The sequence below is a fragment of the Ammospiza caudacuta genome, chromosome 11 (genome assembly GCF_027887145.1).
Source record: "Ammospiza caudacuta isolate bAmmCau1 chromosome 11, bAmmCau1.pri, whole genome shotgun sequence".
Lineage (NCBI taxonomy): Eukaryota > Metazoa > Chordata > Aves > Passeriformes > Passerellidae > Ammospiza > Ammospiza caudacuta.
The window spans coordinates 8,186,487-8,210,171 of record NC_080603.1 but is presented as its reverse complement, the minus strand read 5'-3'; the positions used below and the strand labels follow the sequence as shown (position 1 = coordinate 8,210,171).

The following is a 23,685-nucleotide window of genomic DNA, read 5'->3' as shown; positions in this document are numbered from 1 at the left end:
GAGAGGCAGCAGCTGCTGGTATGCAGCTTCAGCCAGGATGAATTAGTAATGAGTCTGTAACTGGTGCTTTTTTTTTCTGGTTTAAGGTTGCATCAGCCCTTTATAGTTCAGTAACATGATTGGGATAGAAATAAAAATCATAGCATGCCCTAAATTGAAGATTTTGTTTTGTTTTTGTTTTCCAGTGAGTTGTCATGGAGCTTGGTGTCAGTGATAAATTTGGCAGCAGTAATAAAACTGCCTTGTATTTAAGGACCAAATTTAAAGATTTTGGTTAGCTTTTCCCACACGGCAGCCAGTGGGAATGCAGCAGGCAAAGCAAGCTCCTCCTTTGAAAGAAGGCACTTTTGTTGGGTTCTCAGATGTTTTCAGTGCAAGCAGGAGTTTTGGTTCAAGTTTCTTTGCTGGCACTGCTGCAGGATGTGGGGTATGAGAGAGTTCTGTCCCTTGCTGCAGGAGGAGAGGGAGCACTAATTCAACATTTCCCTTGTCCTTTCCTTGCACTTTTGCCATGGTGTGTGTTGAGCTTAACCTTTGAAAACTTGCTGATAAGCTGTTATCAGCTAACAGTTAAAATAACAAACCTTTCCACCTTACTGGGTTGGGATAGGGACTTCCCAAGGCTTCAAAGCCGTGGTGTGGAACAGGAACATCATTAATCCAGAGCAGCCAGGCTGGGGGCAAAGTTTTCTCTCTGAAGGAAGCAGCCACAGCTGCTGCTTTCATGCTGTTTACGTAACCTGCCCTGCGAGTATTTATTTTGCACAAAACGCTTTATTTTGAGCTGTAGATGTTGTTGTGAAAGGTCAAAACTCTGTTCTAGTGGTTTTTAGCAGATCTGAAGTGGGGTACAGGAAATGAAATTCCAGCTCAGTGGAAAACAATGCCAACAGTCCTATTGATTTCAGCACAGCTTGGCTTTCATCACAAGTAGAAGAATTTCAAAGCAAATAATGTTGTGTTTGTTCAGTTTGTTAAACAAAAATCCATCTGCAGGGGTTTGCACTTGAATCCAAATACTTGGAATTCTGCTGGTATTTTGGTAGGATGAGAAATACTAGATTGAAAAAATTCTTTGGGTCCACAAGGATTATGTTAAAGGAGAAAAAGAAAATTTGATGTGTCTGGAGGTGTGTTTGTACCCCTGTTCCCAGCAGGGGTGGTTTCTGTATTGCACACCTTTGGCTTTTGGGTCTCTCCTGTTCACTTACTCACAGTTTTTACACAGTAAGTGCTTTTATGCATCCTTAAGAGCTTGAGGCTGCCACACACCATACTGCTTCTGGACTGGATTGTGGAGGCATGAAATCTTTCAGGTTGGATGTGGGAAGCAAGTGCTAAAAGCCAGTCCAAGGCTATAAAAGATGGTGGTAAATGGGACTGCAGGAAGAGCTGAACTTGTCTGGTGCTCAGAGTCCTCCAGCCCCACAAGTCCCTTCCCATTTAGGCACTGACCATTCCCACCTTGGCTGCCAATGATAAATGGTGGTTTCAAACCTGTCCTTAAAACCTGTATTTTTTTTCCATGTGAAATGCAGTAATTTATTCCAGTGGCATCTGGTGTCTCGTGTTTTTTATGAACATCTCTCCAATTTTCTCTGCTGTCTCCTATACATGTATATGATTTGTGTTTACAAGGATAAGGTATCCCAATGTATTTTTTCCTATTTTGTGTGATTTTGATTCTTTCAATCTTATTATTGTTTCATCTGTAGTATTGCTTACAGTATTTGTTTTCTTAAGCAAGAAAATAAACCTTGTACTTACATGTACCATTTCCTGTCTTAAAATGGTGGGGAAAATTATAATTACTGGCTTTTGAGGCTTTTTGCATTGATTTAGTAGAACCACATAATTTTCTTATGAATAAAGGCAAATATTTACATTTTTAATTCATAAAGTATAAGCTCTAAAGTTTATCTAATAAAACTGTTAAGATACATGTGTGCTTACTGTAGGTTTTATTTTTAAATTGTTCTGTAATTAAAATAGTTAATGCAGGCCTGGTATGGGGCACAGAGGCTGCAAATTATACTTTTCTGTGCAAGAATAATGTTATATCATCATCCTCCTGTGAATGTAGCCTAACCCAGACCTCACAAGCTTTTCCTTATTGGGAATATGGAATTACCTGTCCTGTTTTTTGTGGCAAACCAGCAAAGATAAGGAGAGATATAAAATGAAATGACAGCAGTGACAAAACTTAGTATTTTTCTCAAATATAATTGGCCTTTGCTCTTCAGAAAAAAATTAGAAATGTGCTGAACTTTCCAAACATTGGGGATGGCCTTGAGCAGCTGAATTGTGGTGCAGAACATGAGGCAGGTGGTGCCACATGGATTTTTTTTTTTTTTTTGTCTAAAGTCTTTTAATTCTGGCGGGAGACTGTGCTGGTATTTCTAACCCTCTTCCTCAGCGTTGTAGTAGCTTGGTTGTGTCTGAAGGTTGCTGAAGCATGTGAGGAAAGCCATATGTGTGGGTAGAGAGAAACTCTTTTAAGACCAGGTAGTTTCTTGTTTTCATTAGAGTTCTGTAATTTCAAGGTGTTGATTTATCTTCAATTTTAAGTAGAGCTGGGGTAAGTCTTGCAGCCTGCTAAATTTGGGGAGAGGGGTGTGGGGGTGGAAAAAGTGCAGTGGGCTCAGGACTGGGAGTCTCAGTAGTTGTTGTCTCTCTCCTTGCATGGTTCTGGTAGTAACAGGAATAATGATATTTTGAGTTGTATGTACGTAGGAGGACTGAAGTAAGTTATGCTTTTCCTGAAATTTGCTTAAAATTAGGAAAACAAATAGCTTGGAGTTTGAGTATAAAATTAGTGTAAAATATCCTTAATAGATTACCTTGATGTATGTTATTTTACAGGCTAATCCAATCCTGATGTAATTTTGTAACGTGGAAAGCTCTGAGCTCTTTTACTGGAGCTACTTGCTTAATTTAGATTAAAATTGTACCATAAAAGGATTATAGAGTGTGTGCCTGTGCTAAGAAAGGATGTACTAAATATGCTGAGGTATTTTTCTACTCCCAGCTCCTTTTTGAAAGCGCATACTTAATTTTGGATGTTCTCTGCTGCCTTCAAATGTGCCACGTAACATCACGATGTGCTGCGGGGATGTGTTGGCTTGGTCTTGGGAGCATTTTTTCAGTGCACTTCAGCAGGATTCTGAGCTTCCCTGTTCTTTCCAGAGAGAAGAGTTCAGTGCTGGACTGTGCTAAACACTACCCATGGTGCAGCTTCTGAGGACAGCTTGATTTCTGTGACTTGAAGAGGAGGCACATGTGCAGTGAGCCAAGAGGACATGGGCTTCCAGTGCATCTGGAGCAATGATCAGGTACCAGCAGCTGTTGATATTCAAATCATAGTAACCAGTCAGAAACTCAGAGATATCAAATGATAATGTGCTCACTCCTAAAATTCTAAATATTCTTGCCTTTCTAAGATAGGGATGAGCTGAGTTCACTTTCTTGTTTTATGTTGTGTCCAAAGCCATTTCCCTGCTGAACCTGCAGAGACCTGATGGGATCCAGCTCCCATGGGACTAGCAGCAAGGGATAAGTGCCAAAGGGGTGGGTGCATAGGTGGAGGTGAAGTTAGTGTTTACGTTTTTCTAATATAACTTGGAGTCTGAAAGCATTTGAATCTATTAATTCAGGTGTATTGATTTTGTGAGGGGACAGCTTTAGCACATTATTTTCCATTCTTATGAGTACTTTTTCATAGTATTTCCCTGGTGATTGACTGGAGAATGCAGATTCTCAGAGGAATCCAAGCTGTTGTAGCTGGAATAGAGACACCAGCAAAGTTCCAGAAAAGCAGAAATTCATGGTTTATTTTGGATATTGCCATTCCTAGGAATATATCAAATCTTGATTCTGTGTCATATATGCAATTTTTTAGTTTAACTGCATCTATTTTATATATTAAAAATTAAGTGGTAAAACTTGTATGTTAGCAAACCACATATATCTGTCTGTATGAAGAACTGAAAAGGAGCTAATTTTATAAAAACTCTGTAAGCTTTGGAGAATTAAGTTTAGAAGAATATGTAAAAAATAGTTGCTTGTTTCTTTGTAGATGCTGCTTGAAAAATAATTTTTTCTTGTCTATAAAATTATCTAGAGTTTTCTTCAGTTAGTGGCTGGGTATCTGTGTAATGCAAGAAAAAAGTAGTTGTTTCACTCGAGGAGACTGAAAATGGTTTGTTCTACACATCTTTACGTTTGTGTGATCTTTGTTGTATGGAGATGCTTCATGCAGAGAAAGCTACAGATACATCATTTTAGGATGTGCCTGAGCCACCTCTGAGTGGGATTGCAGGAAGATGTGAGGTGGAGCTACATTTTGGGATTTGTTTCTTAATATAAAAGCTGTCAATTTTTACCCATTCTGTGAGGAGTGGTGGGTGCTGTAGAGGCAGAGCATCCATATATTTAGATTCTGGCTGTCTCTTGTTACGAGCTATAATTAAGGTGAAGTATTTTGCTGGAGAATTGAATTCTCCCTTGATTTGAACCTGGTTCCATCTCTGTGAAAGCAAATTAGTTGCTTGAACCACTCTGTCCTTGCTTCATCAGTGACAATTCATCAGTTGCTTCTAATTGATCTGATTCTTTGTGGTTAATAGGCAAGGCACTCCATATGGGAGTGCTCTGTGTGGTGGTGCTGAGTAGAGGAGGCTTGAGGATGGAAGGTCTGGCCCTGAGGGGGACTGTGACATTTATGGAGGACTCGAGGTTATAGAACACACTGTGAAGCTCTGGAGGGTCCCAGGGTTAATGCTTCAGCTGATGTGCTTTTGAACATGGCTCTCAGTCGGCCTCTCTTAGCCATGACTTGAATTTACTGATGTGGTGCTGCTTTTTCCCAGGATGGGTAAATACAAAGCTGGTGGTTTGGGCAGGAGTATTAGCACAGCGGCAAAGTTTGATGTGCCCCTTGGGTGAAGTCTGTTTAACTTTTGCTTGTCCCTTAAGATCAGTTCTGTGATTTAATTCAGAAAATACTCAGGGCACTTTGCAGTGACCCCTTTGGGGTGCTTTCTCCATCAATACTGCAGTGTCCAATGTTGTGGTTGAAAACAAGGACCAAACCCCACTGCTGACAAGTTCAGAATTCTAATCTCCCATATTTGGCTATTTGAAGTGATGTCACAGCTCATGAACTGAGTAATTCTACATTGTGATACCTCACACAGATCAAGAGGACTCTTCTGGTCTGCAGTGAGCACTGGGGAGCAGAAGCCTCTTGGGAGGGAGATAAAAAAAGGCAAAACCTACTGAAAGCTTCGTGAGTGACATGGGTCTGGGAGGAAGATGCTGAGCAGGTTTTGTTTGCCTTGGGAATATTTACATAGAGCTGATCCACTCTTCTTGAAGAAACTTTATCACAGTACTACAGAGAAAACTTTTGGTACTAAATATAGAGCCTTATTGTGGCAGTCTCATGACTTGAGTTCTGCTTTCTTAATGGGCTTTCTGCAGTTTTTGTCGGTTTTTGGTAGAAAATCTGAATATTACTCCTCGAAGGGGTTGTGTAACAGTAGCAAGGACAAGAAAGATTAAATTTGGTGAGACCTTGCACTGCAAAAGATCAGAGGAATTTTTCAGCTTCTGCTGTTTCTGTAAAGCTTTCAGTGCCTGAGTATCTTCAGAGAAGATCCCTCAGAGGTTCCAATAGTTCATCTTGATCTTTTGCATCAAAGCAATATCACTATTGCTGGACAGCTTTTGTGAAATGATTTTTGTTTCCTTCCTAATAGAGGAAACAAGTTCCTTAGGCTGGGGCTGTTTACCATTTAGAAAAGTTCTTCTTACAACCTAAGTATTTTTTTCTTCCTGCACTTTGAGTCCATTGCTTTTCCTGGTCACTGTAGGTGTGGAGCAGGACTTCCCTGTTTCTTTGAAGAAACTATTTGTGCAGTTAGTAGAAACATATCATATCTCATTCTTATCTTCTCATTTCACCCTATCCAGACTGAGCCACCTCACTGAGTTACCTTCCCATCCCTCAGAGCTCACCTGGTGACCTGGCTGCCTTTGATTGTCATTCTCTTGGGGTGGTTTCTCACATTCCCAGCAAGCCTTTCCCAAAAGTGGACTTTCCCCAAGGCTTCATCAAATCTGAGAGGATCAGGAATTTGTATTCCTGTCAATGGATAGAAGTTGCCTTGTTTGTGACAACTGGATATTTATAATTTGTGCTCAGTCTGATCCTCTCCATCCCCAATCCTTATCTACAGTGCAGCTGCTCAGCAGTTGTTTCTATATTTATGCAGGTGATTTTTTTTCTCTGAACAACACTTGACCTTGGGGAATTGGACTGCATTTTTTAATCACTTCTTCAGTTTCATTAATTCCTCCCTGCAATAGCTTCCCATTTATGCATGTCTTTTTGTGGCAACAACATAAATTATAGGACTTTTCTTTCCACGTGACACTAATACTGAGGCTTCATTGTCAGCTCTCATTGCTCTTTGCAGGTTCCTCACCTGCCAGAGGAAAAGTGACAGAGGCTCAGCTGGCTTTACAAGTGTCCCTTATAACTGCTATTGATGAATACTTATTTTTAAAATTCTTTTCTTCAGTGTTTCTCACTGCTGGGAACCCTATTAGAGTTAATTATTATTATGGAAGACTTGATTTCAGCCTGTTCTGTGCGAGGGATGTTATTTTGTGCTTGTTTCCCTGAATAAAGAGATCTGGTTTTCTCTCATGGCCTCTGCTCAGCTGGCCACCACCACTGTCAATCTGGGGAGGCTGTTGCTCACTTGCTGCATTAGGGGCCCTTTCAGCAGCTGTAATGTCTCTTATGTAGCACCATTTTCCTTCCTGATAGAATTCCAGAGCTTCTCTTTATGTCCCAGGAGCTGGGCTGCCATCCTTCAAAAGAAGGTAGTTTGCAAATGTAGTGTTTTGAACTTTCCCAGCCTCAACAGTGCATGTTCTGAGCATTACAGTCTTGTGTCTCCTCCTAAAACTGCACAGGCAGGGAACTGGAGCTGCAAAGGCAGGGCTCACCTGGGAAGAGGAGAGAAAGCCACTCAGAAACTCCTTAAAAAAGGAATCCTTACTAACCCCATTCCTAAACACATAGTGCTTTTTGCCTTGTCATTTAGTACCTTTAGTGTCTTTATTTTACTTTACTCTTGGTATCTGGAGTGTTGCTGAAGGCAATACAAGGTCAGAGGAAGTCCTTGTAGTTGTTGTGTGCTCCTACCCATCCTGAGCTCACTCAAAACACACCAGGCAACAGTGTGGAAGGTGCTTTGTGTAAGTAACCTCACTCTTCAGTAACAGCAGTTGTAGTGCTTTGATCTGGAGACTGTGCAGTGGTGGTACGGGTGTCTCTGAGTTTTCTTGAGTAGCTTTTAGGGACACACTTATGAGAAGGGGTGCTTTCCCTGGGGGTATTGCACATCTGTGAGTCTGTGCCTGTTTCCAGCTCCCTGCCTTCGTGTTTAAGCAGACCCAGAGATTTCTTGGTGGTTCACTGAAGCTGCTCTTCATAGAGTTTCTGATCTCAGGTTTCTGATCTGAGAGGCTCTGAGCCATGTTCTGGGCACAGCCCTTTTGCCTGTGGAGGAGCAATTAGGCACCAAAACCTATCCCCAGCTTTGTTTCACCCCTTAATTTTGGACTCCTTTCCCAGCTATGGGCTCTGGACTGTAGTGACTCAGGAACAGGGTCTGAAATCACCAGGGCTGTCCTGTTGTAAACAGATTCCCTTTCCAAACAGGGCTCCTGGCTGGAAGTGCTGCTCACCTTTCTCTGGATGTTGCACATGTCCCATTGTGGAGCTTTTTCTCTTTTCCTCTGGTCAAGCTTCTCAGGTCTCAGTGCTGGTCTTGTCAAATTACAGTTTTGCTCACCTGCCTCTGCAGGGAGGACTTCTCAAGTCCCAGGTCTGGGCACATTCTGGATAAAATCCTAAGTGATAAATACATAAATTTCATTTCTGGTCTTAGTAAAGTGCCATTGATACAATTGTATTGTATTTGCCCTATTGAGTGTGTAAGAGAGATACAAAATTATAAAAAAAGGAAAAATAATAAAATAAACTGGCCTGTAGTACTGTGTGTTGCATGTTCAATTTTTCAATTTTTTCACAATATTCCAGTTTCATGTACTGATAGTTCTGGAATGCATGGGGCATCAGATAGGGTCCAGTCATAAATCTCTGTAAACAGCAAGTTTGGAAGGATGTGAAATAGAAGCTTTGCTCCTTACAAAATAGGAAGGTGAATTGCACCAGATCAGGTCTGGACATAATGAGAGCACAAACAAGAATCTGATTCTGTGATTCTGATTCCTTCCTTCCTGGACACTCAGAGAAGGGATGTGTGTCTAGGGCTGGGAAGAGTGGATTCAAGGTTTCACAGGTGTTTTGGACTTGACAATAAAATGCCACCTGATCTATGCAAATGTTCAACCCAATGTTTATCTCATAGAACATCATTTGCTGTCTCCATTCACTTCTTTATTCATCCAGGTATGAACTTTTCACAGAGCAGTCCCTCCTGTACCTCCAAGTGTGTGCTGAATAGGTTTATTAACAGCCTAAGTGCTGCATAATTGTGAAATTAACCTTTGAGTCACTCCCATCTCTTTTCTAATTTTCTGCTGCTGTCAGAGGAATATGCCACAGGAAGCACTGAGTGTTTGCTTTGGGTTTGCAGGATCCTGGGATAACTCAGCCCTTGGTCCAGGGCAGCAGAACCATCCTTCCTTGTCAAAGGCTGGCTTAGGATTTCTTCCCAACTTGCCAAGGCCTACAAATAACAACGTATGCTATTTTTGAGTATTGGCATAATATTGGTATTTCAGTCTTCTGCAATTTTAGTTGTTCACCAATTTATTAAAATTGAAGGTCACGGGATTGGAGAACTTGTTAAATGATTATTTTAGGACTGAGCTCAAATCAATAGGATGTGCCAACTAGAAATGTTATGCCTAGCAGATGCTGTATAACATTCCTATTAGTTATTAATTGGCTTGGAAATACTTAATTATCTTGTATTTTTCAAATATAGTGAACTAGTTAGTTTTTAGAAATACTTTTAGCTTTCTTTTTGCACCCATTGCCATCAGTTTAGCCTGTTATTTCTCCTCCTGGTCTAGTTACTTGGTTGCCCATAATTCCTTTCAGAAATCTTGTTGTCTGTCAGCTTTTCACTGGCACTCTTGTGGTCCCTTAAGAACTTTGGATTTTTAGTATCTTATACCCTTGTTGTATATAGTACATTTTTTTCCTCTTTTGACATCAATACTGAGCCAAATTATATTTGGCACCTGATACTTGAGTTCCCTGCATTTACCAATGATTTTGTCTGAGTGAGAGGAAGGAGAAGAATTTCTCTTTCTTAATATTGATCAACTAAGTTACTGATCAAAGGAGCTGTGTAATGTGTACTATGAAAATACTTACCTGGTTGCAACACAACATAATTGTGTAGCAGCCATCAATTTTAGGACAATGTGGGTTGGTTTTCTGTTTTACAATGATTTAAGGTATTACTTTGTATTAAGTTCAGGATCTTGTGTTTAAAAATTTTAACCTGAGCCCTTGAGGCATAAATGAAATCATGTGTTGGGATACTGAACCAAGCCACCATGGGCAAAAAAATATGAAATGCTATGCACAAGCTCTTTTCTTCTCCTGGAGTCCTCCTGGGGTTTTGTTCCCACTTATTTTCTCTGCTGCATTTTTTTTTTTTTTTTTGTAAATGTCACTGCAATTAACCCTTGGAAACCTCTGAAAATTATTTCCTTTTATTTTTATTCTGACTTTTCTTATTCTGTAGCAATATTTCTCTTTTTCTTCCACTTCTTGCATGTGCTACTCTACTCCCCCTTCTAGTTCCTGAATTGATCCCTTTAGGGTAAGAAAGTAAATGAATGTTTTTGTCTGTTTTGAAAATGCCAGGGAGATCTGGAAGCTGTCTCCATCTCTTGGTGGTGGAAAGCTGAGTGCTGGGCTCTGGAGGGCAAGGCAGGGAGGCACAGCAGGTGCAGTTGGGATTTGAAATGGAGCACAAAGTGATCCCTTTGGAGAAGAGATATCTCTCTCTCTGTCCCTCCACTCCTGCTTCCCCTTGGGCACACGAGTGCAGCAGTGATGTTGTCTGGGCAGAAATCTTGTGCTTTGGTGACTTTTAGCTCTTAAAGAAGAGATATTTCTAAAGCAAAACTGAATTTGTGATTTCTTTGATCTTGAAAGTAGGTAATAAGAAATTTGCATTCCTTTTCATTTTCCCTAGCCAGATTCATAAATCTTAATTTATAAGATCTATAAATCTTAATTCAGAAACCACAGTCCAAAATCCAAGCCCTCCTCCTCCCTCTGCAGAAGCGGATACCAGTATTGCTGTTCACATGAGATCAAGTAGGCACAAAATCCTTGGTTTTTCATCCCAGATCTGTGGTGTTGTTACATCCAGTCCTGATTAATTTTGGGATGTTACCCATTTTCCATAAGGAAAGGTAGGATTGTCTCAGACATTCTTGTCAGATGTGCTCCACCAGAGTAAGTTTTGGGACACCCTGTTTTGGCATAATGGCTTCCTACTGGCTAGGAAAAGGTGTGGTGAAAATATGGAAATTCTGTCTCTTAATAATTTTGAGGCTGCAAATTGTTCAGAAGGAGTTTGAGGCCAAATTGATGAATTCTGGTCAACCCTGAGATGGTATAATTGCAGAGCTTGCAGCCCAGGTTATCCTTCAAACTTTGATCTTCACTCCTTGTCATGCTCATTCCTCCATTCCTTCCCTCATGCTCCAAAGGTACAAAAAGAAGGCAGAACTTGTGCTCCATCCCTGTCCACATCCAGGTGAAGCACAGCTACTCTTGCAGGTGGTTACCAGGACTCTGCCAAAGATTTGGATGTTCTGCACAGTGAAGTGTATCCCCCTGGCTTGGGATTGGCAGAACTTGTGCTCCTTCCCTGTCCATATCCAGGTGAAGCACAGCTGCTCTTCCAGGTGGTTAGCAGGACTCTGCCAAAGATTTGGGTGTTCTCTGCTGATCTGGTCTGCACAGTGAATTGTATTCCACTGGCTTGGGATTGGCACTGGGATTGGCAGAATTTGTGCTCCTTCCCTGTCCACATCCAGGTGAAGCACAGCTGTTCTGGCAGGTGGTTAGCAGGACTCTGCCAAAGATTTGGGTGTTCTGCATCCATTGAAGTGTATCCCACTGGTTTGGGACTGGCACAGGGGTGGAAATGGTTGGGTGATGTGCCCACCGTGCCTTACATAGCCCGAGTGAAACTCTGCCTGCTCGGATCTTTGTTCCCGTACCTTACGGGGTTATGAGCTTGTCCTCCCGCTGCCGCCAATGTTTGGCTGGAGCCGAACGTGGGATTTTGTTAATACTCCTATTTTTATTTTACCGGTGCATTTGCATCGCTAATCAAACACAAGCCTCCTATTGTTCTCCCCGCTCCTTCCTCCCGGTCCGCGTTTATATTTAGTTGTTTTAACAATAATACGCGCGGTTTGTAATCCCGTAAGAAGCCGGGGCGGCGATGCGCTCCTTCCCCGCTGGCCGGGCGCGCTGTTCCCGCGGCAGCTGGCTGTTGCCGGAGCCGGCGCTGCTCCCGGGAGCGGCGGGCGCGGGCCCGGCGGCGCCGCTCGGGGGCTCTGGCGGCGGAGCCCGGGGCGGGCGGGGACTGGCGGCCGCGCAGCCCCGCCGGGCTCCATCCAGCCCCATTTCCATCCATTCATGAATCCGTGACGTCAGCACGCTCGGTGCTTCTTTGCAGCAGGCTGCAGGATTGTGTGGGTGGAATTTCCTTTTATTTTGCAACACTTCCTTTTTTTTTTTTTTTTTTCTTTTTTTTTTGCCTTTTTTTTTTTTTTTTTGCCTTCCATCTTTTTAAAACAAGAAAATGGAGCATCACGTAGGAAATCTTCATCCTTGTGAGTATTTAGGGGGAAGTGTGTTTCTGTGAGGGGTGTGTGTTTGTGTGTGGTGTTTCATGGTCAGCGTTCCCCTCTCGCCATTTATTTCGGAAGGACAGATGGATGTTGCATTTGTGATGGGAAAGGGATTAAAAAATGATGCTGAGAAAGGGAAGAGGAAACGTGAAACCTTAATTTATCCATCACTGCATATGAATCTGAGAGCTGGCCTGGCCTTTGCCTGTCGGTGTGCTGGACATTTTTCACTTGCAATTTTGCACGTTATCTTCTTGTGCCCCCCTTTTAAAGGGGAAGGGAATGGCAATGAAGAATGCCTGTATATTCCATTTATATCCAATGACTTAAGAATTACTAGATAGTGTAAAGAGGCAGAATTGTAATTTTTGCCTTTTTGGGAATTGTAATTTTTTTTTCCTTGTGGGCTAATCAGATAATTCCTCTTGTGTTTTACAGTGTTAAATAATTTAATTTTATTTCTGAGACGAAGGAGGTGTGTTTTTCTTTCAATCAGCTGGGTAGGAATTTGCTCCTGTATTATTGAAAATAGCAGTTTGAGCTGTCTCTGATGTGCTGAACACAATTTTCACCCCTCATTTTCCTAATAAATGAGGGAGCTGGGAGTACCTTTGCAGTTAACGATACTGTTCACTGGGGCAAGATTTGTCATATTCCTGCTCACCTGAATGGGCATGATGTCATGTTTTCTCCCAATGAAAAGAAGAGCTCCTCTTTATTTTTGTTTTGGGGGGTGGTTTAGGTGCTGCAGTAGCTTAATCATATCAAACCACATGTCTCCCTTAAGTAAATGAAAAATGGGATATTTTAAGTAGATCTGGAGAAAGATGACATCAGGCCCATGTGTTTGGATATACTGATTTTAGCAGTAGGCAATCTGTTCAGTAGAAGAAGATGAAGGAATGTATTTAGATCAATAATTTTGAGGGAGAAAACATGAAAATGTTTGAAAGGAGAGAGATGCAGTCAGTCTGGCTGGAAATGTGGGCACTTTCCACAGGACCTGCTGTGTGGGTAGCCACAGACACCTTGGGATACCCTAGAATGGGGAGGGTAGAGTTGTCATGGGTTTAAAAGTTTTTGTCACTACCCTTTTTGTTGTGCTCCTGAATGAATGTGTACGGTTTTGTTTCTAGAGAGAGGCAGCCCTTTGAACTTTCTGTCTGTGACAGCCTTCTGCTGAGAAACACAAATAAATCCAGATTTTGATGTAGTGGAGGTTTTGTTTGTTTGTTTGTTTTGCTCTAACACCAGTTTTGTTTTCTGTCTTTGGGGCCTCCTGTCTGAGTCTTTGATCTGGAATGGTCCTGTCATTCAGATTTGTCTTTGTCCCCTGCTGCCTGATAGTTAAATTTATAGCTGGCATTCATTTTGACCCTTGTGCCCGGAATTAGCAAGTAACTTCTAGCACAGAATAAATGGTAGAGACTCCCACTTTGCCCCAGCTATAGGTGAACTTGGGTTTAATCATGTTTGGGGGCTTTTTGGTTACATTTTCAACCTCCCTTTTTCATCTCCTATTGTAAAGACTAGGTGAGTTGCTTATCTCCAGTGGATCAGAAAATTGAGTAATGGTTTATTTGAAAATCTCTCCCGAGGTAAGACCTTTCACAATTAGGAGTTATTTAAGCATGGGTCTGCTCTAAGCAGTGGCAGAATAAGAAAAGTTTTAAGAATTTCCTGTTTTCTCAGGACTTTTTTTATAGCAAATGTGAGATGGCTGATTAGGATTGAGTTGTTCCTGCCTGGTACCTGTTCCAGGCTGTCTCTAGTTGAGATGTGGGGAGTGGATTTTCAAGAGTTGGGCTTCTCAAGATGGCAGAGTTGTAATTTTATTTTTTTTAAATAAAAATAAAAGAAATCTGGCATGGCATGTGTGAGCAGATTTTAAATCAGTGCTGGTTGCCCTTCAGCTCTGGTCCTTGGGGCCAGGGCAGGCAGGGGAAGGTGCATGGAGCCCTTTAGCCAAGCTCTGACCTGAGATCCCAGTGGAGGAAGGCAGCAGGAGGTTCACTCCTTGTACAACTTCCAGTGAGTTCTCAGCCAGAACTGAATCCAAATGAGTCAACTAAGGCAAGTGCTACCTCTGAAGCTCTCAGGAGTTTGGCACTTCACCAAGCCCTGTCCAGCTTATGGGACTTTGTCTTTTATCCCTCCTTGGCAAAAATACATCCCATGCAGAGGCCTTTGTAGGCTCCTGTTTTGTGTCATTGCAGCAAATCAGTCTCATCTCCTGGGTAGTGGGGGGTAAATATTTCACCCAAACACCGACCACTTAGGGCTGAATACCAGGCTGGCAGCTGTGGCTGGGCCAGGAGCAGCAGCTCTGTGTGTAGTTACTCCTACCCTTGTAAATAGTCAGTGTGTGCTTTGACCTTGGTGCTCTCTCCCTGCTGCAGCTTCAGCTGAGAAGTTGGTGGTTGGAGGGGGTTCAAAGGCTTTGGCAACAGTTGGGTGTAGGCCAGGAGGAAGAGCAGATTTGTCTGTGTAAAGTCTGTGATTTATAACCCTCTGGTGAAGTTGTGATTGTTGGTGCTGTTCCCTCTGGAGCTGTTGGTAACACAGCACCGAGGTGCTGGAAGGGAAGGAAGGAGAAAGTCCTGGCAGGGGTGAGAGGCTGGTGGGCTGAAGGAATGGAGGTCTCTGTGCAGACATTCTGTTCATTCCAGGGATGCTTGTCCTGTCCCCCATCTCTGTGTCTTCTGGAGGACACCCAAATCAGTAATGTGGCTGTACAGTTGTGACTCTCCTGCTGAAACACGGGAAGTTCAGCCTCACCATCCTGGGCCTGAGGAGGTCCTCAGGTGTTGAGCCATCAGCTGCAGCCCAAGAGTGGCCCAGCTGGGATGTCTGAGTGCTGGTCCCTGCGGGGCTGGGTGGCAGGAGCTGTGCCAGCCTCAGGAGCAGCCCCAGGTCAGTGTTTGTGTGTTACCAGCACACAGAGCTGTAGTGGAGCAGGCTCACACCTCTAACCCTGCGCTGTCACTAATACAGGCTTACCAGAGGCTCCTGAGCAGGGCATTGTGCTGCCTCTGTCGAGGAGTAATCCTCTTTGCTGTGTATGGTGCTTGCTAAATACAACTCAGTACTGCTGTCATTTCCCTTCCCAGATCTGCCAGCTGGATTTCAGGTGTCCTTCCCCTTCCCAGCAGGTACACCCACACATGGACCTGGTGTGGGGTGACAGGGCCAGAGCACTGCACCTACCCCAGGAATTGTTGTACTTTCATGGAGAGCTGTTGAGTTTAGGGTGTGAAGCACATAAGCTCTTAGTACTGAGAAGTTTGTGTGAGTAGCATTTACATGTTGAATGTGCTTTACAAATGCTGAATAATTCATATCTACTATAAAAATAAAAACAAGCGTGGGAGTGAGCGAGTTTACCTGAGACCAGTCTGACACCTCACGTGAATTAAAGTGAGACTTTGATTCATTCACTGGATTCCTGAAAGCACTGTGATATTGATCTTCATCCTCAAAGATCTTTCAGACATTAATTAATTTTAATGCTACTCTTTGAAGGAAAATAGGGTGTTTCAGTTCTGTAAGGGGGGGAAATTCCAAGATATTGTGTGTTGGTAAGGCTGGAACATCTAGTGCCTTAACATGGAAATGTGGGGCTGTAAGGCCTCTGTGAACTAAACTGGAAATTTTACTGGTGTTTGCTGCTGTAAAATATTTCAGTTTGAATCCTTAAATCTGTTGTTGTTGCATAGTAATAGTAGTATAATAACATATAGTAATGATATAGTAGTATGACAACATATAGTAATTATATAGTAATATAATAATGTATGGATCAATAATAGCATGGGGATTTTCAGTGAGGTAAAAGTACAGAACTGGGAAGGATGAGGAGCCTGAAGAACAGAGCCTGAAGCCTGTCACTGGGTTTGAAAAGTTTCCTACTGTGGAGACAGCTAGAAAGGTGAAAGAGAAGAGTGTAACTTAAGGTCATTTCTACATTTTAGTCTGAGACAGGTTTCAGTAGTAATTCCATAGTATAAAAGGCCGATCAGCATTTATTCTGTCTTTATCCCAGCTGAATGTTTTCCAGTGTTTTTGATGGGCCTGTGGTGGATTGTGTCTGTGTGGGGCTGGTGGTGTTCCCTGTGTGCACACAGCTCACAACATGTAGCAGCCACGGGGAGGGGAGCAAAGAGCAATTGGGGGAGTTAGTTACCCTGATTTTTGTGAGGTAACTGCAAGGTCCTTGCTGTGCTCCCCTGCTCCCCAGGGGCAGGTGGCTGTGGGTTCCCCTTTCTCCCCAAGCACCTGGGCTCAGAGCAGGGCTGCTCTCCAGCAGGAACGGGCAGTCCCTGGTCCCTGCAGCCAATACCAGAGTCATTATGCAACACCACTTATTTCCTATGGCATCAGATTATGCAATTTCTGAGCAGAAGAATGCAAAGCCCTGGAAGAACACAGTAGCATTTTAGCAGATCCAAAAATACCTTCTGCAGGGTAGAGGCAGCATTTCTGTGTGTAGTGCTGAAAATACGCCGTTACGTAAGGTGCTTATTTCCCAGCCGGCGCTGGCAGCGCTGCCAGGTGGAGCAGGACGTGCTCTCCCTGCCCCTGAGAGCTCTCCCTGCACTCACAAGAGCCTGGATGGGCTCTTTGGGTCTCTCCCTCACCAAGATGAATTTTTATTGCTTCTTTTTTTTTTAATTCCTTGTGAAAAAATAAAATAAATGGATGCTTGATTTCTCTTTCCAAATCAAGCACTGCTTCAGCACCCCCCACAAATTTGCGACCTTATGCTGAAGGAGGTTCTAGTGAAACATTTGTTGCCTGGTGCTGGAGGTAGAAATTAATTCCTATGCTGAGAGCCAGGGCAGATGCACACATTGCATGTGGGGATAAGAGTCACCAGTTCTTTTAAGGTGAAGTCTGCTTTGGAAATCTATTAAATATCTTTGGAGGAGACAGGAGCATGGTGGGAAGGGGGATCTGGTTGATACAATCTGTTGGGATTTTGGCAGGAATACTTAGCAGAGGCTCTTAAAGAGGCTAAACAGCTATTAAATAACTGAGACACCAGGCTGGCAGACAGATTACTGGTTAAATGATAGGGAATAAGAGTAGGGATAAAAGGATGGTAATGTTGAAACATTTTTCTCTGCTTTGGAGATGGAACTACTCATACTCTTCCCACCTTTTCTTCCCTTATCCAGATATTTTAGGAATATTCTGTTTAGGCTGTGAGACTTCACAAGGAAGGTGTTGAGGGTAATAACTATGGAGGCCACCTGCAGGCAGTAGTGGAAGGCTCCAGTGAACTTTGGTGGTAAAATACCAGTTCAATTTAGTGTTGATTAAACACAATTCAGTCTTAACAGTCAGAATTAGGCTCTGACATAGTTTTTTCTGCTCAATAATGAGATCTGAGTAGTAAGAGACTCATGGAAGTTAGCTCAGCATCCTGAGAAGCCAAAATGATCATTGTGCCTTTGTGCATTTCTGTGGCATTCTGTCCTTTTTGGGAATCCTGGCTGTGGTCTGACTTCCTCAACTCCCCAGAGAAGCTGCCCCATCGCTGGAAATGTTCAAGGCCAGATTGGATGGGGCTTGGAACAACCTGGGTTAGCGGAAGGTGTCCCTGCCCATGAATTTTAAGGTTTTGTGGCTTTTTTCAACCCAAACTATTCTGTGATTCTACATTCTATAACTTCAAGGTGATACAGGAGAAATGGAAAAGAGGTGATCAAAGACTCAGAGCAAGTTTCACATGGAGAGTGAGAAGGTCAAGTGAGAATTGTTAGACTTGAGAAAGGATGTTGTAGTGGAGGATGGGATAATTTGTAAAATCACAGCTGGAATTAAAGAGATAATATGTTCAGGTGCCACTGAAGCAGTGAACAACTGGCTGTTCCAAGAAAGAAAGAATTAAAGGCATGCAAAATGAAGAGCAGTTGGTTTTACCTTCTACAACACAGAGTTAAGTACAAAACTCCCTGCCACAGCCCAGTGTGTGCTGAGGTGCTCTGGTTAAACAATTCCTTGGCCCATTTGCACAGACAGGCCCAGTCCTTTGTGTGCAGAGGCACAGACCCAGCCCAGTGTGCTGTGAGCAGGGCACTGCTGGGGCAGCTCTGCCTGCCTGCACACCCTTCCCTTGGCTCTGCAGCAGGAGAGGGGCATGGATGGACCTCCTGAGCTGCTGTGCCTTCATCCCATTGCTGCAGCCCAGGTGCCTCTTCTTCCTCCTCAGCCAGGCCTGCTTGGGCTGTGCAAGGTGCCAAGCAAACCTGCAGCTGGCTCTGCACAGAGCAGGGCTTCAGCCATTAGGGGTGTTCCTTGGCTGGTACATCTTGCTATTTTTGTCCTTGTCAGAAAGGGTTCTGGCCACTGAGCTAGACAGGGTTCTCTTTCTCACTGGTACAGCCACAGACAAAAGGACAGCACAACTAAAATCACTTTTCCAAAAATGATATATCTCTGGTTTTGGATAGATGGAATATATTGAATAAAGGCTAAATTAAATCATCACAAAGTCAGGTTTTTGTTGTGATAACACAGACTACACACAACATGTCTGTGGTCTCACGTGCTTAATGCCCATGGCTATGTTAATGTTCTATTAATGTTTTTAAATGATGATGATTATGATAGTTGTGAGCCCTCAGCAGTTGCTACCACATCACTCAGGTGGGGATTATGGTGTCTGCAGAAGAAAGTTGTTTTATGTTGAGGTAGCATCCAAATATTTATTGGAGAGAGGAAGTAAAAGTATGTGTTCAAGTCAGGAGGTGCAGAAGTACTGACAACCTGAAGGAGCAGTGTAAAGCACAAAAAAAGCCAGTGTGACAAGACTTGACTTTCCCAGGTAAACATGCTTGTTGTAGAGATACGTTTATATAGACAGAGCTATTGCAGTGACAGGAAATCCCAGCTGGGTCAGATGAAGAATTTTCACTTGTTTTATCTGCAATTGATGATGTTTTGGCTATGTAATTGTACTATTTAAAGATAAGGCTGGGTTGTGGCTGGGCATTCATGTGGGTGTAAGATGGGAAGAAATGTTCTTCCCTGAAGGAGTGGTGTCTTGAGAAGGAGATTGATGGCTTAAAAGCACCCAAGCTTTTGCCTTGGGCTACTCTGTAGTTGGCTTAAAGGTTTGCCTGTAGCCTGGGCTGGATTATACCAGGTTAATGTGGGCAAGCTTCATAGTGTGATTTCTTTTTTACAACCTAACAAAACAGATAATTACTTATCTCTTATCAACTTATAAAAATGTAATGTAATTAATTAATGTAATAATGTAACTTTAAAAAAAATTCAACCCTCCTGAAAACAAGTTTGCCTTTTGGTGATGTGTAATTCATTCTCTACTAATAAATCTGCTTTTACTTTTTGTTTTCAAAGCAACCACGCAAAACACAAGCCTATATTCCAAGTAAGGTAAAAAGTGTGGCAGAAGAGGAGTATCTGATCCATTCATGTAATATTTTCTTCATCAGGAGACCAAGAAAGAAAGTCTGTTGAAATCCTTTGTAGTGAAACCATACAGTTCAAACCCCAAAGGTCAGAAGGGACAACAAAAGCTCTGGGACTTGCCAATTCAGCAACTCTCAGTTGTTCCTGTGCTGGAGTTGTACAGCAATGGCAGAGGACTGTGCATCAATGTGTTGTAAAAATTCCCTGTAGAATCTGAGAGAGAGTCACAAGGGGCAGGAGAACATGATGTCTGTGCCTTATAGATATGCTTTCTGTGGTTTTGTTTGGATTTTAGAGCATTTTTAAAGCTTTGTCACAAGCCACTAGTTGAGATGATGCACCCATAAATTCCAGTTGTGTTATCAGTGAGGAGATGAGCACTGCAGCCAGGAGGAAATCACACTGAGTACCAGGAAAAAGCAAGGACACCAGAGGGCTTGGCTGTAGGTAGTGATCTGGGCAGGAATCTCCTCTGTCTGTGGTAGTTCCATGTCCCAGCTGGATAATTTCTGCCAGCAGCTCTGCTTCAGCCCTAAACATGGGTCAGACAATTGCTTTTATTCCCTTTGCATGTTGGAAGTGCAAGCAGAGATTGTGCTTCACTGGCTGAGATAGAAATAGTGTTAAAGGAAGCAAACTTAGTGTTACTGGAGACTTTGACTGTCACAAGACTTGAGTGGTGGCCTCTGTGCTTACATCACCTTTCCAGCACTGAGTTTTTGTTTGGTTTGTGTGCTGTGTCTGCAATGCTGTGTCTGATTTGCCACTCAATTTTTAGCTTAGATCTTTAAAGGAGAAACTTTAAAGGAGGAACTTCAGTCATGGTTCACACAAGGCATTGGCTTAACTCAGCTGCAAACCTGACCATTGTGTTGACACTCTTAGGAATATTGAACTTGTATAGGCAGCCATGTGCTTTGGTGGCTCTGGGGGAGTGTGGGGACACTCCTGGATGGCTCTTTCCAGGGACAGGCACAATATCAGGCAAGGTGTGCCTTGGTAGCTCATTCACTCACTTGGTGATTCAGGTAAACTCTCACTTATCTGTAGTTTCAAACTGAATTTTGGGCTGTCTGACATGTTGAGGAGCAGCCTCAATCTTTCAAGAAGAGGTGATTTCATGCTCCTCTTGTCTGAGGGTGGTGGGATTTTGCCTGGAAAAATACTTTGCATGGAAATGGAGTAATTTATGAGAAGTTGTGATTGTACAAAATTACATTGAGCCTTGAATCTCCTTCCAGACAGAAAAGAAGTTTGTTAGTGCAGAGTGCATGAACTCATCAAAACAGTTAAAATCCAAGGGTCTGCCTTCAAGTCTGTGTGTGCAGCAGCACTTTGTGAAATCTCAATCTCTTAAATATGCACAGTCCTCCCACACATGGAGCTTCCAGCTTTTGACTGGGAGGCTGCTGCAGCAGGAGCATCACTCAGATAGAAATAGCACAGCCTTGGCCAGGCCTTTCCCTGGGAAAGCTCATGATGCACATACAGATCACAGACATGGGATCCCAGGCTGCTTTGTGTTGGAAGGGACTTGAAAAATCATCCAGTTCCACCCCTGCTATGGGCAGGGACACTTTTCACTATCCCAGGTTGCTCCAAGCCTTGTCCAGCCTGGCCTTGGACATTGCCTGTGCCAGGGCCTCCCCACCCTCACAGGGAACAATTTCTTCCTAATATCTAAACTAAACCTGCCCTCCTTCAGCTGAAGGCCATTCCACCCTGTCCTATCACTACATGTTCTTTTAAGTACATCCTGAATGGCACTCTGGATATAATGAAACCTAAAACTCCCAAGAAAATGTTTTTATTTGCCTTTTCTTTTATTGGGAAGAGGTCAACCTGAAAAATCTCAGCCTTTTGGTGCTATGACTGAAAGAATAGCAGCAGCTATGACAATAAAACTTGGGAAATGCTTTTCTTCTCTTGTTTCAAGAGATCGAAACCAGCCTACTTTCATTGGATTAAATCACATTTTGCTAAAGCAAGAGGTCGCACATTGCAGAATTTACTACAATAGAAGAGAATTAAAAGAATTAACTTCTTCCAACAAATCAGCACTGATGTGGTGTGGCAGAAACCACTTTCTTCCCTTCCCAGGGTTTCTGCACCACTTTGCTTCAAGTTGGCTTGAGAGGAAGTTGTTTTAAAAGAAATGCTGCTGTTTCATGCTCTCCAAACAATGAGTTTGCTACACCTCTGAAAATTAGGCTGCTTATGTAAGGGCCTAAATAAGGCTGTATCATGCTAGTTTGAAAATAATTTCATAACTTTTATATGCCTTCTCTCCCCATGAAGCACATAAAGGGGCATGTAAAGTGGCAGGACACAGTGCCTGAAGGCTTTTTTTATTTGGAGCATCTCAGTGTTGGAGAAAGCAATTTGATCTGGGAAAACAGACCTGATATCCCTGAGTCTGGGGCTTTGTTCTTGCCTGAGCTGTGTAGTGAAAAGCTCTTCATTCCCTGTTAAACCTCCACAATCAAACATTCCAGAGGCAGAAAACTGTAAAAATGTAAAAGCAAAAGCTTACACTGTAGTAGTGTACTCTTGAGAGTCACATAATAACAAAGTTATTTTATCCTCCAAGTCTGATTTAATCCTTAATGCACTTCCCAAGGCTTAAATTTCATGTATTTTGGGACACTTTTACTTCAAATTCGAGCCTTTACATTGGAGTTTCTTGCAGGATACCTGGCTGATGTTTTATTTGCATTGCTTAATATTCTATGCTACAAAAAGCAGATTTATCCGTAGGAGCAGTGGTAGCACTTTGCTCTTGTTTAAACAATCACTTGTTTAAGTGACCTTAGGTGATGAGCTGGGGCTGTGCCCAGGAGCACTGAGTTGGGCCTGGCCTGGTGTTTTTCTGAAATTCTGTTCAGGTCTGAAGCATCTTCTTATCAATAACAAAATCTGTGATAATAGAACAACTGCTGCTAGTAGTAATTGTATTCTGAGGTCACACTGCAGCTTCCCACACTGCTGAATTGGTCATTGTAGTGCTGGTCACCAGCAGGTCAGGAATAACCAACTCTCCAGCTTCCCATATGGGTCTGATTCAGCTCCTCTACTGGTTTGGGTTGTGCTGCAACCTCTGCCTCACTTGCTGTTTTGCTTTCTTTTAAAGAACAAAGTTTACAACCTAAATAAAGCTTTTATGCAAGCCCCATGTGATCAGGCAGGATACAGGAAGGTAATCCAGGTTCCTGGCTGTTCCTGTTTGCTGCTGGAGAGGGGCTGAAGCCCAGGGCTTTTGCATCCTGTGGGCTGAAGGGCTTATCTCTCCTCTCTGCAGTGACCTCATGCTGAGGAGTCATGGCTCTGAGCTGTTCCCTTGCCATTGGCTGTGTCCTACCTGGCCACCTCCTTCTCCCTTCCAATGGCCGTTTGCAGAGTCTGGGAATTTGCACCCACTGTAACTGATCTTACTTTTTAACAAAGTACTTTCTGTTAAGGCCATTTTTTTTTACCCCACTCTCAGGTTCTCATGGAATTTAAAACTGGACTTTGTTCCATGTTGCAGGCTGAATTCACTTAATTGCTTGTGGCCCAGTGTTAGAGCCTCTTGTTCCAGCATGGACTATCCCAAAACTGTGTTTGTGGTGGGCAGCTCTGGCAGCATGACCCCTAGCCACCAACCTGGCCCTGTGGGAAGGTGGCACACCATGAGTTGTGGAAAAAAGACCTCTCAGTGGAGCATGGAGCAAAAGATAGGAGCACTTCTTAAAAGGGATCCCAGCTCTTGTTTTATGTGCACCCTCCCAGAAGCTTCATGCAGAAGAGAAGTGGAGAGCAGTGCTGGGAGAACAGCAAGGAAGGTCTGCTGTTCTGTGAAACTCAAAATTTTACTTGCTTATGAGGGTGGCATGGATGTGGCTAGAGAACTGAACATACCTTGCCACAATGGGCATGGAGGGTCAATCAGAGGTCCAGGATGGCAATAACTAGGTGGAGCTCAGAGGGAGCAGCCACAAACCATCCCTTGGTGGAATCAAGGCACCTGTATCACCGGGCTTTGTTTCTCTAACACCTTGTCTCAAGGGTTTGCAGAGGGCTCCTGAGCTTGAGGGCTGTGCCAGGCCCAGGAACAGTGGTGGGACTCAAACCGCAGCTGAGCTGGGCCAGCTTCAGTCTGGGAATGCTATGGGAGCTCTCTGCAAAGAATCTTTCACGATTTTGACCTTTAGGCTCTTGTTTAAAATTGTGGTGTTTGTTTCCTGGTCAATTCCTGCAGTATGTTACCGAGAGTATTGCCTGAGTGGAGTTTCTGTTGGAACCATTTATTTGTTTCTTTTAGGGCAGTAATTA

The 23,685-nt window shown here is 43.1% G+C and overlaps 1 protein-coding gene across 1 annotated transcript in view; it reads left to right on the top strand.

Moving 5' to 3' along the window:
- MAP3K13 (mitogen-activated protein kinase kinase kinase 13) overlaps positions 1-23,685 on the top strand; it is a 72,933-nt gene that overhangs the window by 26,491 nt on the left and 22,757 nt on the right. The window contains exon 5 of the mRNA XM_058812221.1: positions 3,187-3,332. The gene's annotated coding sequence lies outside the window, so the exon portion shown is untranslated. The remainder of the gene's footprint in view (positions 1-3,186; positions 3,333-23,685) is intronic.